Below are 22,810 nucleotides of genomic sequence, written 5' to 3'. Positions count from 1 at the left end.
CTGTAGTAATTGTTTTTTAATTGCATCTGGAGGAATGTAAACAGGAATGACAAAACCACTGGTGAATTCTCTGAGCAGATAGTGTGATCTTAATAACAATTCCACATCTGGGGCACATTGTCTATCCACTTTGACTGTGTTTGAGCACTAAGCATCAGTGATGCACTGATCCTCTGGTCTTACCGGGGACTTGTGGTCTGTCAGCACAGCACATCCCACTTAGCTGCATAAATGGCACACTACTTCCTCCATCAACACTGCACTGTGGAACTGGAAGTAATTCACTGGATGTGAACTAAATGTGAGCATAATGCAAAGGGCTCTGTGCTGCTTCAGATGGATCTAGATAGATTTCACCAAGACACCAAACCTTTGGTAAGTAAGTGAGGGGATTCATATACTGAAGGTTTAGAGAGGCATGCTCCAGACAGAATAAGGCAGTGAATGTAATGCATTTCAGAAATTCTTTTGGGAAAACATGGAATACCTAGTTTTGAACAGTAAAATGATTTATACGCTGCTCCATAGAGAGCTGTACATAATCACACACTGAGGGGTCTTTCATCCATCTAACTGAAAAAGTTCAATGTGTCCCTTGGGTTTACTATCCATTGCTATTTTAAACTGAACTTTTGGTGATGTTAAAGTCTGATTACCGGTATGTCACATGAGAGATTTCTCTGTATGTAGTTTTTGGGGGTTTGAAGTGGGCAACGCTCTGCGGGAAAAAGGTGATGCCACATAGAGTCCTTGCATTCACAAATCATGGTTTTGCAATATTTGAAATGTGATGACAGTTGAGGGGTTGTTTGCTTACATTGGCAGCACCCACACTCGCATGAAAAAGAGTGTTTGACTCTAAAACCTCTTAATAAATCAGAAATAACTGACTATCTTACAGGTTTAGATTCTTAGTAATTTGTTTTAGTACAAGTGCTTTTAGAATGAGGTTTTATTCCTTCTGGTTTGACAGTAGATTCCCGTACTTACTGTTCACAAAGGAGATCACCAAGAGGAGGAGAAAAATCTGGGGCTGAAGGTTGTAGTTGTGTTTTTATTTTGTGTCTGATTAAATTTTAGACTTTCAGTGTCCTTCATTCGTACTTGCAAAAGTGTCCTTTCACTGGACATCCCTGGAAACATAAGTAAAACATCCCCAGCTGAGAAGATGGAGCCAGGCACGGATGCCTTGTCTCGAGCTCCCCCTCTGAGTCAGCAGCTTCAGGTTGCTCTGGGTCCACATCACTGAGGACCTGACCTAGATTTACCACACCATCACCATCTTGTTCCTCCACAGGTACAACTTGTTTATACCTACACACATCACAGTATACATATATATTTATAGCTATTAAACTTCTGCATAGTGATGTGCATTACCAGTCCCTGATCTGTTAAGCATAGATACTGCATTAATGCACAATTTGTTTAAATTACTGTTTATTCATTTCATCACTACATTTTATGTTCTATTTATTTACATTTTATGTTCCATTTCATTTAAGTTCTATTTTTATATATTTTATTCCTATATTTTAACTTCTGCACTATTCATGTCTTTGTCTTAGATTCTCTTTTTCTCATCTCTCATTATACCTGTGGGAACAATTTCATTGCCAACGACTGCTTCACTGTAATTGTTGTGCACATGACAAATAAAGAACTTGAAACCCTTCCAAACATCTGGCCAGAGACTATGAAAGCAGTGGACTACTCCTCCCCTTCATGCATGATATAAAACTAAAGCAGTGCCTGAAAATTGCAATCCCGCTCTCCAGTTGCGTCTCATTCTGCATTTGATTTGTCAACCCTGCTGTGATGTTCTGGTCACAGTGTGAAATAGCAGCTATGAATGAAATCTTTGCTGTAAGAAGAGCTCATCACACAGCAAAAGTGAATGTGGTGAGCAGGGAGCACACGCTGGCCACATCAACACAATGTGCTTTTCCTAAATTATGAAGGGATAATGAGACATGATAATCCCATGCTACAGGGGCTGTTTAAGAAGCAGACCATCCATGAAACCTCTCCACACATTCCTCATCTAAAATCCATCATTGGCATAGACTGTCTCCGGAAATTGTTGCTGCAACGAGTGCTTACTTGCTCCCATAAGAAGGTCTCATTTTTGATTTTCTTGTTGGGGTAGCGCTGGTTACGCAAGCCAGCTGTCCCTTCAATGAGCAACCAAACTTACTCCAGAGAGACCACCGACTGTGAGTCATCTCCAACCTTTGGAGTTATAAAGTAATAAAAAACCTTCCCACAGCTCTCAAGTTCTGTGAGGTGTGACAAAGTACGGCTGATGTCTGGCACAGATGGTGAACCTCAGAGAGTGTGTGTGTGTGTGTGTGTGTGTGTGTGTGTGTGTGTGAGAGCTGGTACCCGGCTTGTTCCATCAATGTTAATGTCCACAGATTGTCCGATGTCTGACTCAGATCTGAAGCCTCTTTTTCTGATGTGTGTGTGCTTCCATATGAAAAACAGAGAGGTTGCCCTACAGCAGTGCATTTCCATCCACCAGTTTTAATATGCTTTTTCAAATTGTGCATTAAAAAAACACCATTCTAAATGACAATTACAGATACCCGTATTCCAAATTTGACAACTCCAGAAATCTCAACAGAGATAGAGAGAAGGAGGCAAGATGGCTCACTCGTTAGCTACTTCCATCATCAGCCCTGGAGAAAATCATGTGGCTCCCGCCATTTCACCTAGTCAGAACTCTAATTCAAATTATCTGTAATTACATGTTGACTAGGCAGAATGAAACTTGATTATATATATATATATATATATATATATATACAATCATAATTCTATCTATAATGTCATATTTGACGAGTTAAAACTTAATTTAAGATATCTCTAAGGACAATGTCGATATCTTGAGTTGAGGGAAATTCTTGAACTGATGAGAAACCCTAAATACATAAATGGTGTAAGTAGTTTGAATCTGCTCTACGATGGACTGGCGACCTGTCCAGGGTGTACCCCGTCTTTCGCCCGATGTCAGCTGGAATTGGCTCCAGCCTCCCACGACCCTGTATGCAGGATAAGCGGTTGACGATGGATGGATGGATGGATGGATGGATGGATGGATGGATGGATGGACGGATTTTATTAGAGTTTTGACCAGGCAAATGATGTTGCACAATCACTAATGAATATCCAGTCTGGCTAATAAAAGTTAAAAACTACTTGCCACAATGTTTTCCAATATTTGAGGTGTGAATAGTGCTCTTTTCATTAGGTCCAATATGTCCATCTTGTTGTGCCTCTTCTTCTGCAGGTTTAATTGGAGAATTAGCTCAACCAACTGTTTATCTCCAGGCACTCAACTCCTAATATTTGCACAGTATAGTGGATGGAAAGGCACAGTAATTCATTTGTTCGTCCTTCATTTTCTTTTGTCGATTTTCTGGAAATTCTGTTAAAGTTTGCACTGGCCTACATTTGAATGGAAACTTGAGACAATTTTTGTTTATCTACACTTAAAAAAAACAACAACAACAACAACATACTTTTACCAAACTAACTGGGGCTTATATTATTCCACTTTTGTTCCATTTAGTTCAGAAGATAATGAAATAATGTTTCCACTATATTTCTTTATCACAGCAGAACCAAAATGATACAGAGATGAGAAATGCAATACTGTAAGGACAGTATTTTCTGGATATACAGGGTGCGAATTATACAGTGACAGGTCAACTTTTTTTTCCGGGTCAAAAAGAAAAGCCAGTACAGCGCAGGCGCGGGCTTCAGTAAACTAAAACCTTACAATGCTTACAATATCTTTGCTTATTTAACTAATGTTTGCAGTTTGTAGATGATAATAAATCAAAATCATTACACCAGTTGATGGGTGCCCCATACCACACGACAACTTTTGTAGTCAGAGGTCACTATTCTACAGCAAAACTGCCAGAAAGTCAAACACACAACAGCACACCATCATGACCACTCAAAACAGACCCACACATTGTTGAACCGGAACCAAAGACACTATCATAAAATACGGTCTACGTTATCATCTCTAATTCCCAATTCTTATCATTTCAAGTTTTAAGTTTCAACTTTTTGTTAGCAAAATCTTCTTTCCTCTTGCTCATGTTGACTGTGAATGAAATGTAATCTGCGTTCAATAAAGCAGTTGTCATATACTGTTGGGGAACTGGGAATTTTTGGGTCTCTGTAAATAATATTAAATAGTTCTGTCTAGACCTGCTCTATATAAAAAGTGCAATGAGATGCCCTTTGTTATGAATTGGCGCTATAAATAAAACAAACATTTGAAATAACAAACCTGGATTTTAACATTTGCCAGGTAAAAGTTCTGAATTCAAAAATCATGCTTATTGTAGAAAGACTCACAGAATACTAATGAAATAATATATATTGATGTCAAAATGTGTATCTACAATACCTAATCACTACACCTTTCACTACATATGCCTAAGCACCAGTGTTGACTGAAAATTAGATAAAATATGAAATGATATAACCTAGTGGTAATGAAATGACAGGTTAGTATATATCTATCTGTCTGTATATACATCACATCAGATGGCTCATTTAAAGTAAAATAATTGCTAATTTCGAAACTCTGAAGGTAGGAAAGTTAAGTGTATTACAGAAGCTAGATAGCTAACTACTGACATTAACTTACAGTGTCTCCACCAGCGTGTGGCAGACTGGACTGGAGCAGCTGCCTCTGCCAGTGATGCAGACAGACAAGACGTTTAACTAATGTCAAGATTAGGAAATGGTACGGTCCATTTTAGGGGTAACAGAAATCATAATTCAAGATTCTTGAATATAAGGCATGAGTATGGGAAATATATTGTAATATTTACAATTACAGGTAAGAAAGACCCCCATGAGCTTCTTTGTTTTTGCCTCTTCTGGGGGGGTCGAAGCCTCCAAGCCTCCACCCCCCCAATCCCCCCTTTAATTCGAACCATGCATCTGTAGGCTATATATGTAATATGCAATCCTCAGCTCAATCAGTAATCAAAAAAAGGTGGCGCAGTGACTTATATTATTATAAACACAGCATGGTGCGCCATCATTCTATGATGTGACACATACATGTATATCAGTTTTGCTGGGGGAGAGAGAGAAGAGAGGGAGAGACAGAGAAAGGAGGAGGAGGGATGTGCGTAACCTCAGTGCCAATAGGCGCTGCGCTGTCTAATTAAACCCCTACCACGTAATCCCAACAAAACCATCCCCCTGTTTAAATCCACTCCAACGGCGCTCACCACTTCCACACACTGTCCACCGCTGCTATCCCGCCGCAACCGGGCCCCTGGAGGAGAGGAAGCGCCAGCACCAGCTCCGCACCGCAGCACCATCACTGCTGCCTCTCGCCTGCAGCAGTAACATGCTTTGCAGGGCTCGGCTGCTGTAGCCCAGGGCCACTAAAGTCAGTCACCCAACCAGCCAGTGCGTGTGGATGTGTGTGAGTGTGCAGTAAAAAGCAGCAGCAGTAGTAACCGGACGGAGATCTCGAACGACAACACTATTCACCAGGCGCACCGGAGGAAGGCGTCCGGAGCGAGCCGAGCATCCCCGCATCTTTACCCGGCTGTCCTCAACCGGAGCAGGGGTATCCTTCTCCCCTCCACAGACACCACCTCGGCTTTATCGGGTAAGGAAAAGGGTCGACATTCATATGTATCTGCCAAAATGTTAATGTTTTCTATAATGAATTCGGCTTCTGGAAGCGGCACAGACGCTTTTGTTCACCCGCGGAAACGGTGCGTCTTTGGGCTGCGTGGTGACAATAAACCGCCGAGAGAAGCGTAGCAAGTGATCTGTAAGCATTCCTTTGCATTAAAACAGAGGTATTGCTCTTTTGTGAATTCCACTCAGGCTGGTCATCTTCGGAGTGCTTTAATCGAGTTAATCACTGAAATAAAAGGAAAATCTCTTTAGTACAACCAGTAGGATGGTAGCGGGATCGGCCTGCCATTTTTATGAATGATCTTTACACGGGACAAGAGGCAAGAATGGATGCGCGTGGTGGTGCTCTGGATCTTCCACCTCTCCTCCTCTCTTACCGCTGTGAGGTACATCTATTCTCCCTGAAAGAGGCAGACAGTGAGAGTAAGAGGGAAAAGAAGCAGATTTAATTGCATCCTCTTATTTGACCCCTTATTTCTCATTTCCCAGAGAACGTGTGTAATGAATTACACTAACACTTAACAGTGTTACAGCAACATTATAGACCTATGGCCTTTATTTTATACTATCTTCGCTGTTTTATTTCTTTACCTATTGAATAGGATTACTGTAATATCAGTTAAATGATGTTATTTTCTCTATTTGTGAGACTTTGCAAATGAGATAACAGCCTTACTCACCAACCAGTGCATGCAAAACATTGTGGACTGAATAAATGAAATAAGACGCAGTGGCCCAGTGGCCCTCGGGGTATATATCACGCCACCTTAGATTATCATCTGTCAGGTAGGTGTTTACGACCTCTGCTCTCTTTTCTTTGAGATATTAAGCCTGTTTATGCCTGTTTCAGGCCCTGCCATGCTACACTGACATGATAAACTTGCCTATTGCGTTTTCTTTCCTAAATGCCACTCAGCTGTTGCACGCCTTCAGTATAATCCTCTCAGATTTAGCTGGTTCCTGTCAGGAATATTCAAAGGAGTCACATGAGTGGCAGTTATAAGGTCGAAAGGTACTGTCATCTTAGCTGATTTTAAAAAGAATGATGATCGATCCGATAACGTGGCCCTCATTGGCTCTGACCCCAGGTTCATGTGTTGCACGGCTGTAAGTAATTGATTTGTATATGAGGATTGTGTCCTAAGGAAACCTGCTTAACTCAGTATGTTGTGAAACGAGCCGAATCCTGCTGTTGGTGTTTTTGTTGGGAAGAGGCAGCCTTTAGCCAGCTCGTGCTAATGCTAGTTGTTACATAAGAAGATAAATGTGTGCTGGAGCACTACTCTCTCAGTCGCTCAGTCTCATAAACACACTTGCCTGCGCCCACCAAACACACACACACACACACACACACACACACACACACACACACACACACACTCATAACTTGTATATAACCCTGAGGTGGTAAGCACCTAGCAAATGATAGACGTTGCAGTCAAGGTGTGCTTCAATGAGAAGATGATTTGCACTGCAGAGTTGAAGGGAAGGGAAATGGTTTTGTTATCAATGACTCTTTCATGCATGTCTCCGCTGTATGCAATGTGCTACTTTCTATATTCTATACTGCTGAACTTCACAGGAACATTCTGCTCAAATGGGTAACCTTGCTCTCATGTGACGCTGCTAGAAATTCACAGGATGCCCCTCACTGACATGTTCACATGGAATACATAAGAGCACGGCCTGAAAGTCACTTTGAATTAAGGTTTCTGTCTTGCCACGGGAACACACAGGTCAGTAGTGGACCATGGATAGAAACACACAGGCTCAGCCTCTTGGAGCTTTCTTTCTTTCTTCCAGAGAGACAAGCAAAACCTTTGAATGCTCCTGCTGCTCGGAGACCTTGGCAGCCTCCGGGCCTTGGGTTAGGTTAACTTCCCCCACAGAGGCCTGCTGTTTGTACATCTGCAGCATGATGGATGTGGAAGGCCAGTGGAATATTCTCAGTGGACAACCCTAAGGCTTTTATGGGAAAAAAAGAGCGCATAATCATTAAGAGAACGGCAAAGAGATGGACATAATGGCTCAGTGTAAAATGGCTCTGTGGTGGAATAACACAGTAATGGGGAGGAAATCTTTAGCGGTCTGTTTTAATTAGTAAATTCTGAGCAGTCACTTTCCCAAAAACCATTATTACCAAGATTGTAATGATGATGCTATTAGATATTAAATATTGAATACAAGCTGTTCAAATGCACAGAGTGACCTATGTTTATATTTATCTTTTCTTTTAGTTGTGCAAAATATGTGGTAGAAGCAGCATGACGTTATTATACTGCTGCAAGTGTGACATCACAGAGACTAGTTTGGATCCGGTCTCCGACCAACAGTCAACTTTGATTTATTTGTAAGGCCCTGAGAACTTTTAAATCTTACATATTTAATAAAAACAAACAAAAAACAACTTATTATTCAACACTTTTAAAACCCAACTAATCGATGGATTAGAACTGTGTGGACGTGGTTTGACCAGATTTGACTGACACCACATGTCGATCCCAGTGTTTGTAACCCTTCTTCAAACCAGTGAGTAAAGCAACATCAAAAACAACTCTCATAAACAACTCTCCCTGTAAAAACTCTCATATGAAGTGAAAAATAGGTTTGCATTTTTATGTAGGGCCACATCTTTCCCTAATCTTGACGGCTAAGTAGCCTTAAGTAGTTTTAGTAAAACTAAGCTAAACTTCAATGATATAAGTGGCAGATCAAAAAACACTTCATCATTTCAGTTAGGTTGTTTTGGAAGGCAACAAATTTCCACTGCAGCAACCAAAATTTATGTACCTAGAAAAAAAACTTCACATATAGCCTGAGACGGTTTGCCCACCGCTGCATGTTACATTTTCAGAGAAGATGTCTCTCTGTGTGTTCATACGTAAGGGAGCGGGATAAGTATGATGTGTCCTTCGTTTCCCATGCACACTGCCTGGCCCTATAATCAGCCCTGATCCTACTTGGAGGGGTGTTTCCTGCCTGTCAGACATCCAGTCTGATAAAACCTGGGATAAGGTTGAGAGAGCAGCTGCTCTGCTGGAGGTGGACAGCTCGGAGCAAAACACCACACGGGCCTAAATGAAAGATGTCGCCAGTGAATCCAGTGGTTCCCAGCCTAGGGGTCAGGCCCCTCCAATGTGTCAGAAAATAAATCTAAGGGGTGATTATTTAGGTAGGAAAGAAGAAACATTTCTATTAATAGTTTTGACTTTTATCTTTGATTTTATAGTGACAATAAATAATTTGATCTCTTTCAGATTCAAACTGTTAATAAGTCCCATCAACAACTCATAGACATCTGAGACAAACTGAAGAAGCCACTGGTTTAATCTTTTACCAATGTTTTTATGTAAAATCATAATTTGAAAAGTAACTACAGCTGTAAATATAGTGGAGTAAAAAAGTACCATATTTCCCCCTGAAAATATATAGTAAGTAGCATAAAATGGAAATACTCATGTAAAGTACTTCAGAATTGTACAAAATTATAGCACTTGAGTACTGAGCACCACTGAACAAATCAGATATGAGGCTTAAGCAGCATGATCCCTGTTTGTAGGGAGGTCTAGCTGCTCTGTCTCCAGTGAATCCAATCAAAAGACGCTGGTGTGGAATAATTTGAAAGAACTGGTATGGAATTTCTCCTTTTGTCTTGTAATAAAAGCATGAAAACAAATTAAGTAGGAACAGGAAACCGCCACAAAAGATATGTGGGTTAAAACAATAAAGTAGCTCACCAAAAAAGGATAAAAGAAAAAAACACACAACCAAGAACGAAAAAAAGTTCTGAGTGGAGATTCTTAATAAATATAATTCTGCATGTTCACCTCCTCTTCCCTCCTCTCCTCTCGACATTAGGAGGCTGAAAGGGCAGCCAATTACTCCCAGAGCTCTGCATGTGGTTTGGCTAATGAAGTCAGGGGGGAGAAAAGTGTGTGAGCGAGTGCGTTTATGTGTGTTCTTTACAATAACAGGGGCATCAGCTCTCAGCTGATAATGGTGGAGAACACAGACACACTCCACCGATACCTCTGTTGAGATCATATCTCAAAGCGGCCTCTTCCTCTTTGCCTCTATCTGTCCTCCTCTTCTGCCATCCTCTGTCAGACCACAAGAATATTTCTCTTTCCCTGCTTAACTTCTTGACATTTTTTACCACTCAATCATTAGATCTCTTCAATTAGCTTTTCATCTTCTATTGGTACATTTTTTTTGTCTTGTCTTTTTCAAAAGGCTCCCTAAGAAATGTCCGTTTCAGTCTTAAGGGACTAATAGTTGAATTAGTCCCTTTTAGACTGAGAAGCTGCACAGCAGGCACAACAAAAATGTATTCTTTTCTCGTGGCTCTCGCCTGACTCTCGACTCCTAAAGGGTTTCACTCTCGATGTAGATGTCTCCCTTACGCCTTTCAAACAAAACATGATACTTCTTGCCTGGAGAGGGGGGATTTGTTCCTCCTGTTGTCTGATCCATCGTCATCTTACTATCATGGAGGCTGCAAAGCTCTTGTGATGATGTTCCTTTTTACCGCCTGCAGGAGATCGACCTGAACTCGCAAGCCTGAGTACAGCACTGAGAATTTCTCATTCAGTGCTGTGATGCTGGCATACAGGCAACTAGAACCAGGAAGGAGTGTGGAAGGTAATGGAATGTACCTCACCAGTACCAGGACTTCAAGGAATACGATGGAGGAACTAACTGCAAGTGCAAAATCTCTGTCGGTGTACACAATCGCCTGTATCTTCGCTCTCACCAAAACCTGGCCCAAAGAACGACACTTCAACTCTTCTTCCCTTGGTCCCTTGGTCTTTTTATCAGTGTATTACCTGCCCTAGGAGACATTATAATGTGCTGGACCTTTTCCCTGGATGTTGTGGTGTGGTCTGAGGACTCTTTAAAGGTGCTAAATCACTGTTAAGAATGTGCAAAGTGAGGCAATTTTAAGGATCCTGTGCAAAATATCTTTCTTTCTGTGAAAATATTCCTCCCAAGATGTGTACAGTTGTCACTAATAAAAAGCCTGGAACAGCTGATGGGACCTAGACTCAGGGGGTTGAAGATGCACCGCAAGCCTGTTAAATCTTCTTTTGAGGCATCTGGAAGGAAACAAAAAACATGCATGATTGCTCTTCTTTGATGAATTGTATTCAACCCCACATCCTTGCACATAGGCTGCTGTCGTATTTAAACATGGATTTTAATATTGTTTGTTGGTTAATTGACTTTTTGACAAGCGGAACAGAGTTCGAGTGAATGGTTCCCTGTCTAGCACATCTCATCCTTCACAGGGTCCTCACAGGGCTACAGGCTACTGGGTTTTTAAACAAAATGTGATTAGGCCTCTTACTACAGAAGCTGTGGATGTGATCTGGTACCTTGTGGCTTCTGTCTTTTCGTCTTTCTCTGATGGTGACAGCGACAACAGTGACGCTGTAGTTCACCTGCGTGCGTTTTCTTGTGTATGTATTGTATTGTGTTGATGGCTGTTTTAGTCATTGCTGTATTCTTGTTGTATTTACTTTTATCGACTGCTGTCTGAAAGCTGTCTGATTGGCGCTCTGGGACATTAAAGCCTCACTCTACTCCACGCCTGAGCAGAATGTGAGGAATTTTATGGAAGAACAACCACCAGCTGTGTCTCCACCTCAGCTGCATAAATATAAACAGAGTAGCGGATGTTGTGCCTGTATTCTTTTATATATGAGAGCAGAACAGTACTGCAACAGCGAGAGGAGCAAGATAAGATGTTGTGGGTGAAAAATTATAACCTGTTTCATACCGTGACAGCATCAATTAAGCTCAGCCCCCCTCCGTTGGCCTCTTGTAGGGCTCTCTGGACAATCAGAAATAGAAAAATCGATCCGGCGCCGGCTGTCTTGGATGCATTTACAAGCAGCCGTAATGACTGCAGACTCATTTCTCCAGCTACTGGTGCAATCACATAGCAACCCTTTTTCTGTGGAGCTGTGAGCAAAAGAGCAGTATTATTCTGTAGAGTCTGTTCAATTAAATGCGCTGTCTGCCTCTCCGGGCTCGGCATGAGACTCTTACAATGTGATCTGCTATGATGCTTGTGGTCTTTTCTTTTTCTCTCACTTCTCATTCTTTTGTCGACAGTAGTTTCTTTGTGGACATTTCACCTTTAGGAATTGACTTGACCAAAAAATCTAACCCTTTCTAGTGTTTGGAGATCATTGTTAGCGTTGCTGCTGCTGTTAGTGGTCATCAAGGGCGCTGAATGCAGGGAGTGCTAAGTGATTGATGGGGGACAGGGCTGGACAGGTCCATTGGAACATGCCAGATATTATAGATATTTACTACACTTTATTTTTAGCAGCTCTTGTGTTGCCGATCGGTCGTGATGAACAAGTCTCGTGGGGCCACATGTGCCTCTTTGATCATTCCTAATGAGAATGAATGACTGGAAACAAGGAGTTTGCAAGTGCGTTGGTGGAGCAAATGCACAATGGAAAAGTAAAGGCATTAAAATGATATTTTCCAGTGGACCCCTGGAGGAGTAGGTGTAGTCCTGGTGACAGCAAATAGGGACCCATTAAAATGAATGATATACAATAACACATACCTGAGTGAACCACTAAATCATACTTTGTTTTTATAGATTCACCATTACACCACATGACTGGATGTCTTTCATCATTTTCTAGAATTTAAAAGTGGCAATTATGCAGAGCTAAAATAAGGAGCAGTATCGATTCTCATCAAACTGCGACACAATTTCTTATCACCCAGGTGTAGCACAGAGTCCCACTTCCAGCACTTGTAATCCACAGCTCCGAGGTGGAACTGAGAAACTGGGGGAGCTGCTAACCAGCGAGTATGTAAATTTTCGCTTGGTATCAGCAGACCGATGTGTGAACTTCCCAGCCAGAGCCTGCAGTAGACGAGGAGACGAGGATGTGGAGCAGGAGCATAAGAGAGTCCTGCAAGCAAAACAAGCGGTTGTCTGAACGTGTGATCCTTCCATCGGACCCCAGGGTGAGCCCCACACGCCAGTACTGTACAAGTCACGGCACTGCATTGTGGGATATCGCCATCACGCAGCTCGCAGGCCTCTGACGGTGCGACGTGATTGCTTGTGAAGGGGAAATTCTCGCTGAGCTGGCTGTTTGCCTTCCTGACAAAAGTAGAGGCGTGCTGGTATTTTTAGATACTTTCTCTCATTTTTCCATCACCAGAGCAGGAAAAATGAAAGTGAGACAGCTGTAATGTGGCGAGGCGGTATGGCATACTTTCCAGTCACCCCATCATATGCTGCATGCCTTTGCCTTATTTGGGAATTGATGGCCCTTTTAAATCGCATTCGTAAATTCTAGATGTTTTGCTTCCTGATGTAATAGTACTGTAGCTCCATGGTTGAAATACCATCAAGCCGTCAGATTTTCATTTCTTTTTCTGGTTTTCCAGACTGGGTTGAGCATAGTAAGGCATCCTTTTGAAATGAAAACCTGCTGTATATGCGGAGAGATGTTAGTGTTTGTAAAATTTCTAGGACAGAGAGAAGTTGCCTGAAATAAGCAAAGGCTGCGTGAGAGTTAGATTATAGTTATGAGAACGCGAACCGGAGGCTAAATCCTCTTTATGTAAGTATATTAGAGAGCAATGTCCTTTCCCTTATTTTATGTGATGACTTTTAGGCAAGAGCTCCGTGGCTCCCCCCCACTCTTCCTGTTTTTCTGACCACACACCACTTCTGCTTGAGGGATCCACGTCAGAGCCCCAATCACCGTAACTGTAAGTGTAACGCACCAAGGGGATTTGTGGATCTTCTCAGGACAACTTTGCATTATGTAAAGATAACAGGATTTAAGATAGACAGCACAAAAGATAGCACAAGATATGCGATGAACAGTAAATATCTTTAGTCAACATTCGTAATTCTGTGGCTGTGTGTGGATGTAGCAGTGTGGCAACCACACACCCACAGCTCACGTACACATATACTATCTATAAACAAAAAAACACTGCCAGAATTTAGTTATTTTTATAGATTCAATCAATAAATGTGTTATATGAGTCACACGTTTTGAATGATGTGTGATCGCCATGTGTTGGATGCGAGGTGGCACGAGTAAATGGTGGGGGTGGTGGTGGGGGCCTCCACAGCCGCCTGCGCTGGTGCTTTAACACATTAGAAAATGCCATACAGTACAACGGATGTGATAAGTGGGGGGGTAAAAGAAGAGAGTGAGATACAGAGAAAGAGGGCGTTAAGTGAAGGGGTAAGATAGAGAAGGGGAGACACAAAGTGAATGCCTGAGGGGTCGTAACCTTGTCGTCAGTGTGTGTGCCAGCAAGCAGCTGGAAAAGACTGATGCTTCTGCCTCTCCCATCTGCCTTTCACACCTCAGACTCTCCTGAGCTCCACGTGATCGGAGCTTTCTCTTTTGTTTTTCTCACCATAACGTGATATTCTTACTCTCTGTATTGCCCTTTTTAAAGATTTTTTTCCCTCCTTGTTTTTTGCATGGATCTTCCTCACTGTGGACACTCTCTTGAGTCCCGTTTGGTCTTAAAAAAAACTCCTGATGGTTGTCCTGTGTCAGCTCATTAAACCCAAAGCTTTGGCAGTGTCCCTGCCTGTCATAACATTTACTGTAACATTGTCAAAATCCACTTACATTGACTGTGGAACTCTGGCAACAATGCCAAGGAATGAATGATGACTGATGAGATAGGATTTGGTCTATGTGACGAAATAGCCGACCTACGTCACTGTAGTATCAGCTTAGAGGGGACACTGGTCCTGGATCTGTAGCACTAGCTTTTACTAATTTTGACTGTGAAGTCCTTCCTTAGATCTTAACTACTAATGTTAGCTAGTTTCAAACTAGTGATTTACTATATTGGATTGCACCATTCAAATGTAAGGAATGTCTGTATTAGTGCTGGGCATTGATTCAAATTTTAATCGTGATTAATCGCAATTAATCACATTGTTATGGGCAAAATTGAATAATAAATTCTAAAGTGTATTGCGCACTTTTAATTTAATTGTACTGCTATATACACAAAAGTGCAATAACATTTGGTTTGCAAACACTTTAAACAAATGAGGTGCTTTTTTACCAGCAGTATTCCCTTTACACAGTAGCAATAAAATATTTCTTGTAAATCTCAACTTAAAGATTAATGTAATCAAATCAAATATAAAACCAAAGCTATTTGCCACTGCCAGGGCATTACCTTTTATCTAGCTTGTTAAAGCAGTCTCCTCATTATCTCCGCCCACACCGGGCTCCCGCATGTGCCTCTAAAAACAGATAAGCCTACATGCAATCAGAAAAATGACTTATGAGCAGTGCGCGAGTAACTTTTAAGACAACAGCCTACAGTAACCCCCCTCCCCACCCCGCCGTTATTCGTTCAAAACATATTCGGACGAGTCACCGGAGCACAGAGAGAAACGCTCTGTGACAGAGACAGAGAGACGTCGGCAGCAGCTGAAGAGGTAAGAGAGAAGAAAATTGGGAGACGATAAGAAGGTTTGAGTTTGGCTCTCTGGCCATCGTTGTTCTACATGTTCAACTTTTCACAGAGGCGACGTGCTTGTCAGTCACTTTTTGTCAAATGACCAATCACAGCCTGGATGGGGCGGGTCATTAAAAAAAGTTCGACATGCTACAGCAAATCATAAAATTTTGAACAATGTGATTGTCAAGTTAGTACTTAGCATTAACAAATTAGAGACCTATGTAGACTTTTTTGCTGAAATTTTAAAAAATACCCACAGAAATGAAATGGCTGTAAATGGATTTAATATTCAACTAGTGGCAAAAAAGTATACTACTATATGAAATTGTAATGAATGTAGTATTTAATGCATTATTGTTATACTATCATTAAACTATTAACTAAACATTATACTATTTAGAACACTTATGTACAGTTCCTCCTCCAGGTTGTGGATAGAGACTCTGCATTAGACAGATATGTGCTGCTTCTAGCCACCTCCTCTATAGAGCAACATGCTCCCTTGTTCTGTTTTACATCTGTTTTACTTGTTATTGTTATTAATATTGTTGATTGTTTAACTTTGTTCATGTTGAGAAAGACACTGCAAAATGTCAGGATTTCACACATTCCTTGATAATTAAGCAAATTACCTTTTGTACCTTTTGTTCCATTATAATCGAATCGCAAATCGCAATATTGTCCACAATAATCTCAATATGACTTTTTCTCCAAATCGTGCAGCTGTACATCCATCGTAATCTGCTGAAACCTCACTCTGCTGCTTGTTTGGGTGGGTGATTTGCAGGCTGATCCACATCCCACCCCTTCTGTGACCCATGGTTTGACTGTATGTGTATTCAGAGCCAATGAGAAACGTATATTCAAAATAATAATAATAATAATAATAATAATAATAATAATAATAATAATAATAATAATAATAATAATAAAAACAGTGTTAACGTGTGATAAAAGAATTGTCTGTGTTTATTAATTAATGCGTTAACACGATAATAACGCATTAATTTGCCTAGCCCTATATATTTATATATTGTAAGCTACATTTGAAAACATTTGTAGTGCATTTCAAACTAAAACAATCAATTTGGAAAACATGACTGTCATTGTAGCATCACAAGCCGTAGCACAACTCACAAATATTACAGTTTTCATGCAGTTTTGAATGCTAACTGACGTTATGTAATCATTTAGCCTAACATTATTAGGCTAACATTTTGTAATATGTCTACAATATCTAATTTGTAATATATTGTGTTGTTTTTGTAAAATCTTCCCTATTTACATTATAAAATAGAATTTTAAACATTTTGAAAGTTAAGGGCAAATGTATCAAACCCTTTTTATATTACCTCTTTTTTATTTTTAAATCTAAGTAGCAAGCTAACGCTAGCTGTTTGGTTCAGATAGCTACGTAAATTACACCTAGTCACTGATATAACTAATCTGTTTAAGAGCTAGTTTGTGTGGTGCAACCTGTTTTATTTTAGTGATGCGTAAATTATCCATAAACAAACATCTGTCAAACCCTAGTGATGCCCATGTAGCTGTCTTTTTATTTTTTTTATCATTAATTTCTCTTCACAGAACACTCCTTGACCTGAATAAGCATCTAACTGCCTCCAGCAACAAAGAAAGGTAGTTGATACTGGGAGAATAATTGCCACCTTCATCCTGGGAAGTGTGTGTCTCTGCAGTGTGTGTGTTTGTCACTATGTGCAGACAGGTGCATGTGAGACCCACCCGCACATGGCTGGGAGAGAGCTAAAATACACTTTGCTACATCGAAAGCCTTTCACCCTGGAGGCTTCTCACAGTAAGGGATGTCCCCTTTTTTAGTGCCCTAGGAGAGCTTAAAAAACAGAGCAGTAACCCTTTAAGACCTCAGTGCATGTGGAACAATTTACCTCCCATGTAATGTGATACTGTTGGCATGTTGAAAGGAGAGAGGTTTGATTCAGTGTCCTATTTAACTTACCCTTACAATATCATTTACACTGGAGCTACAACTAAACCTAACCGTAACCTTTTCAAACTGTCCAAGATGCTGAATGGATGTTAGAACAATGACATTTCTATCCTGATGCGTGCAGGTTTGTATTTACATAAACTTTTTGAATGAATGTGTAGCAGTTAATGGGAATGGATGCTAGAACCTCATTAAATCTGAGTGCTTATACATCAGGTGTACAAAGGTTAGAGACTGGCTGTTTTCTGCCTCCATTACTCCTTTGTCCAGGCAACTAAACCAGGACACCGCAACTGCACTCATGAATGCATCTGAACCCACTTTTTGGTAGTTTAGTAACAAGGAGAAAGGCCAGAGGGCCGAGTTCTAGCGGTCCTGTTGCCAGTTTGGGTTGGCAGGAGTGGGACGGAAAGATCTAGAGCAGCGATACCAGGGGAGCACAGGCAGCAGCAAGCTCGGCCCAAGGCATTTAGCACAGATCAAGGGCTGTTAAAGAACGACAAACTGACATTGGAGACGGTATGGAGGGGAAGGGAGATGGATGGAGGGAGGAAAAGAAAAAAGAGGAGGCTAAATGAGGAGATAGGGAAGACAGGTGTTGTTTGTCAGCAGATCGATTGCAGCTAAGGATAGAACTATACAGGGTTCGCCTTCTCCTCTGCAGCAGGAATAGCCACACGTGTGACCCCTGAGGGGAATCTGTGGATGCTATAGTTTTGTTTAGGGTTCAGTTTGACGGATACAATTTCAATTATATTATCGATGGGAATCTTGGAATATTACTTTGCTCCAAGAATAGACTAAATGCATGTTTCTCAAACCAACAAACTTTCTTGTGAAAACCATCATAGGCTGATATGGAGATTTATGTGAGTTTTTTCTTTTAAAGCCCCTGAGAACTTGGTTTCAAATTATTTGAACTTAACATTAAGCATTTCTGATTGTGGCTTGGGTTGAATGAAGAATAGTGTGTCCTTAGTCTGATTGGTAATTATTGGGCGTGTTTAGCTACCAAACCCTTAAAAGGTAAGTGCTTTGTTTAATGAAAGGGCCTTTACTCAAGTTAAATAAATCATTTTTGTGCAACATTTGAATGTGTTCTTTTTTGAAACACAGTATAAACACTATTTTCTTAGTTCAGTCCAGTGATGAAGGAATTAATAATGACAATGATAATGGTTGGTATTCATCTCAAAAAGCCTGCTTCTTTGAATGCATGGATTTTTACATTGTGCAAGTTGTAAAAGAGCATGAATAGCTTCCAGACAATTGGTTGGGTTCTCTTAAGGTGATGATTAAGCTGACACAGAGCAACTTTTAGAGCAATCATGCAGGGCAACGTTGTCGTCAATGGTAATGAGCAAAGATTACTACCGTAATCCCCTTCCCCCACCACTCCCCCGCCCCGGACCGCTGCTATTCGTTCAAAACATAGTCGGACTTGCCACTAGCAAGATTGCCCAGCAACATTGCTCAAAAAGTTGCCCCGTGTATCATCAGATTTAGAGGAGAGAACAGTACAGATGTCTTGAATTGTTTAAAAATATCAATGTGCTATTGCATAACTGGAACTTGGCTTTTGAACTGTGACTTACTCAGCTGCTGAGGTCAATTTGTCTCCAAGAGGAGGACAAGCTCACTTGTGGAGTATCTCCCCCATGTGCACAAACCTGTTGCTGATGTAATAACCTGTCTGGGAGAAGAGCCCTGACTGGGCCTGTCAGCAGACAAGCTTCCTGCCTTCGGCCCCCTCAGTGTGGTGTGCAGCAGACACTATGGATTTTCATATACTTTTATGCTCATGCCCCGTGCTGGAATTACACACTCCCTGAAGGTCATAGCGGCAGTGGGAAGAAGAGAAACAGTGGCATTAATTATCCATAAGTGTTCCTCTTGTTTTGTTTTACCATCTTTTCCTTCTGTCAGTCCTCCACCTTTACTAAATGCAACCTAACCTTACAAACATTTCCCACCCATATCCTCTCTTAGACTCACATATTCTGTGATCAACAAATGTTGCAGCTTGACTCCCTTTGATGCACCAACTGTGCAGTCAGTCGGCTCATCGTCTCCTCAATCCTGGCTCTTCCCACACAAACACATGGTGTGCTACAGTCGGGCAGCCAGCAAGAGCTCTCTCCCCTGCTGTGTGTTCATGGACAGATGCAGCGCTGACCTGAGCCGTATGCTTGTGAACACAAGTCTTTCTCAAAGCAACAGCTTTGAGTGTTCACAGCACTGGACTAAAGGTTTATCTTACTGCCTCTGTTCAATGTGTTGTAACTTATAAATTTAAATAAACAAAAGACTAAGGCTATAATAGCTGCCCACAACCTCGCTCTATTACTGTGCACTTTATTCATTTGCATGTGCGAAATTGCGGGTGTAAACAGAGGAAATGCATTTAAAGGATTGCACTGACTGTGCTTTATGTCCAAAAGTGGGCACAAATGTGTTAAAACTGGGTAGTTACAGCACTGTCTTGAATGCATATTGCTTTTGTCTTTGACTCAGCAGGACAAAAAACGCTCGTGTCCGAGTTCCTGATGTGCATTTGCTGTCATATGCAAATGTCCAGCATAACATTTATATGTAATCATGCATACATGGAGAGAGAGGCAGCAGTGGAGCAGCTACAAGACTGAAGTGGTTAAAAAATGTGTGTCGTGACTGACTGTGAAGATGAGCTTGCCAGTGTAAATATTTCATAACGAATGGCTGCGAGGAGGCTTCTTGAAAAATATTATATAAATATTATGTATATGAAAATCTCCTCTTGTATCTGGCTTTTATCTCTACCCTGCGACGAAAAGAGTAAAGAACATGTTTGCATGCATTGTCGTATGCTGACATATTTGGAAGCACGCATGTTTGATTTTTCTTTTCTTTAATCAAAAAAGCCAGAGACGACTTTGTTGTCGAGCACATCATTAGAGGAAGGCGCTCAGAAGAATGTTGCATGCTTTGGATGACTGGAAAGCAGTGGTACAGTTTTTTTTTTGAGAGAGAGAGAGAGCGACAGACATCTTAAGACATCATCTTAAGATGTTGCTATATCCACAAGCTAGAAAGAAAAGAAACATTGTCTCTTATTCAGTACAGTAACAGGAACAGGGATGTCAATGTGATCACTGTCCAGAGCCAAGAAGGCTTTTATCACAAATTGCCTTATTCCCGTGGAGTTGTGGGAATAGGTTTCCCTGTATGATTTAAGGGCCTGTAAATAGTCCTAGATTTCATAGCAGAGAATTGATCTGTATTGGGTCCCAAGTAATGGATATGTGGAGGCGCTCAGGATGCTTGAAGTTTTCAGTCACGTAAACTTGATTGTTACTTCTCGATGGAGGACATTATTACTTGTCTTTGTGACCCAGATGGAAATAGCATTGCCCTCCAATGGATGTGTTATAAATGAGGTCAGCCTCCTCCCAGATGGAGGTCTGAGTTCCTGAAAAGAGGACTGCTGCTGTTGTCGTGCGGAGCCCAGAAGGAAGTGTTTGTTAAAGCCCCGTCAGAAAATATGGCATGGTGTGAGTGCCATGCAGTGGCATAAACACGATGATGCAAAACGTCATTCTATTAGTCATTTATATGAAATTAAAATTAAATTTCACATTTTTCATTGGGGGTGGAACAGTGGTTAGCACTGTCGCCTCACAGCAAGAAGGTCGTGGGTTCAAACCCCGGTTGCCCCGGCCTTTCTGTGTGGAGTTTGCATGTTCTCCCCGTGTCTGCATGGGTTCTCTCCGGGTGCTCCGGCTTCCTCCCGCCATCCAAAGACATGCAGTCTAGGTTAATTGGTGACCCTAAATTGTCCTTAGGTGTGAGTGTGAGTGGTTGTTCGTCTATGTGTGGCCCTGCGATGGACTGGCGACCTGTCCAGGGTGTACCCCGCCTTTCGCCCGATGTCAGATGGGATTGGCTCCACCCCCCCCGCGACCCTGTATGCAGGATAAGCGGTTGACGATGGATGGATGGATGGATGGATGGATGTTTCATTGGAAATTAAACCAGCATATGTTGAGTGTAGGTTGACTTTTCCCAGAATGACCAGTCATTTAAAGTGACCTTTGTTGGCCAAATGCCTGACTGGCTGACATTTAGCCAAAGTTTCCATATTTCTTGACACAGAGTTCTGCTTGAGAGACTGTGTATCTTGGTCCTTATTTTAAGACATTTCTATATATATTGAGTGGATAGTTCCACTACCTTTCAAACAAAGGTCACATGGTTGGTCACTATGTTGGTTGGTCACTATGTATGTATGAAATATGTAAATTGTGCACATTTGAGCTGCAACGCTCAGTCGATTAGTTGATCGAAAGAAAATTAATCTTCAACTATTTTGATAAAAGTAGTTTTCTTAACAAAAATGTCAAATATTTGAAGGTTTGAGATTTTCAAATGTGATAATTTGCTTATTTTTTTCATAAGTAAACTGAAGTAAAACTTTGTTTTGGATAAAACAAGACCTTTGATTACATCATTTTGGGCTCGAGGTTATTGTGATGGGCCTTTTACACTGTGTACTGATGATTTAAAGAGATAACAATTAATATTGAGAAAATAATTGGCAGATTATTTAATTATGAAGATAATGGTTAGTTGCTGCCCTAACATACATGAGACTAATTTCTTGTTTAGTTTCATCCAATGCACACTCAGAATAAGTAGGTACACAAATATTCAACATGGTCATAAGTGGAAAATGGATATTAGGGGGAACAGGAAAGAGCTAATCTCTCTTTTCTCTAAAGTTGATTATGATAATCTCTGGAGTATGATTTTTTTTTCCATTTGTAGTTATTTCACCATGGGTTCCATCAAAATTCCTGATTAACCCAACTCTCCTCTTTCTCCCATCATCTCTCACTGAAGTGAATACCACATAAGCCTGTTAAGTCTTTGACTTCTGCACTTATGTGACCTTAACTGTAACTTTATCACATTCCCTCTCTTTCCGCTTACTTTTGGTCCTTGCCTAACCATCAGAGGCTGTATGTCTTTAAAACATTAAGTCATTTGAAATGAAGGAAAGAAAATCACAGAGAACAATAAGATGGGTGCATATATGTGTGAATACACGTGAATGTGTGCATGTTGGGTTATTATGAGGATATGGACATGCTCTGAAAATTCAGGAGTGCAGCAGGAGACTCTTCACACTGAGGACCAGTCCTCATTCTTATTTTTAACCACTCCATTAATGTCCTTTCCTTCAATAACCCTCTGCATCTTCATCAATCCCTCCTTTATTCTCCCTCATCTCCCTCTGTTTCTCAGGGTCTCTTTTTTTCTCAGTCTCCTACGATGAAACTTGATGAATTCATTCGTATTGATCGTATTGATCAGCAGCCTCTACCAGACTAGTGGTGGCAGTTAGGGCACAATATAAAGCGTGTATAGGGGATGGAGGAACAGCGTTGATGGGAAAAGTAGTCTTTAAGGACCATATTCTAATCCATTCTTTATACCTTGAAAACAATTTCTTAAAGTGGGTTTTATTTCATACAGTGGCTATAATCAATAATTTGAATTGTGGATCGCATATCCCCAATTATGTGACAACCATAAGAGAATTATAACCAGACTCTGCAGTTCTTCTCAGTTTAAAATTGAATTTTAGTATCTTTCAGCATCTTCCAGCAGTTGTTTTGG

At 41.0% G+C, this 22,810-nt stretch overlaps 1 long non-coding RNA gene across 1 annotated transcript; it reads left to right on the top strand.

Moving 5' to 3' along the window:
* The first annotated feature begins 237 nt into the window (after positions 1-237).
* Positions 238-1,709, top strand: LOC123976012. The gene is made up of 3 exons (XR_006826215.1): positions 238-375; positions 1,081-1,297; positions 1,569-1,709. It is a non-coding gene; the product is annotated as an uncharacterized LOC123976012 (long non-coding RNA).
* Positions 1,710-22,810: the final 21,101 nt, after the last annotated feature.

Source organism: Micropterus dolomieu, linkage group LG09 (genome assembly GCF_021292245.1).
Source record: "Micropterus dolomieu isolate WLL.071019.BEF.003 ecotype Adirondacks linkage group LG09, ASM2129224v1, whole genome shotgun sequence".
NCBI classification, from domain to species: Eukaryota; Metazoa; Chordata; class Actinopteri; order Centrarchiformes; family Centrarchidae; genus Micropterus; species Micropterus dolomieu.
Note: the sequence above shows the minus strand (reverse complement) of the source record. Positions and strands in the feature narration are given on the sequence as shown.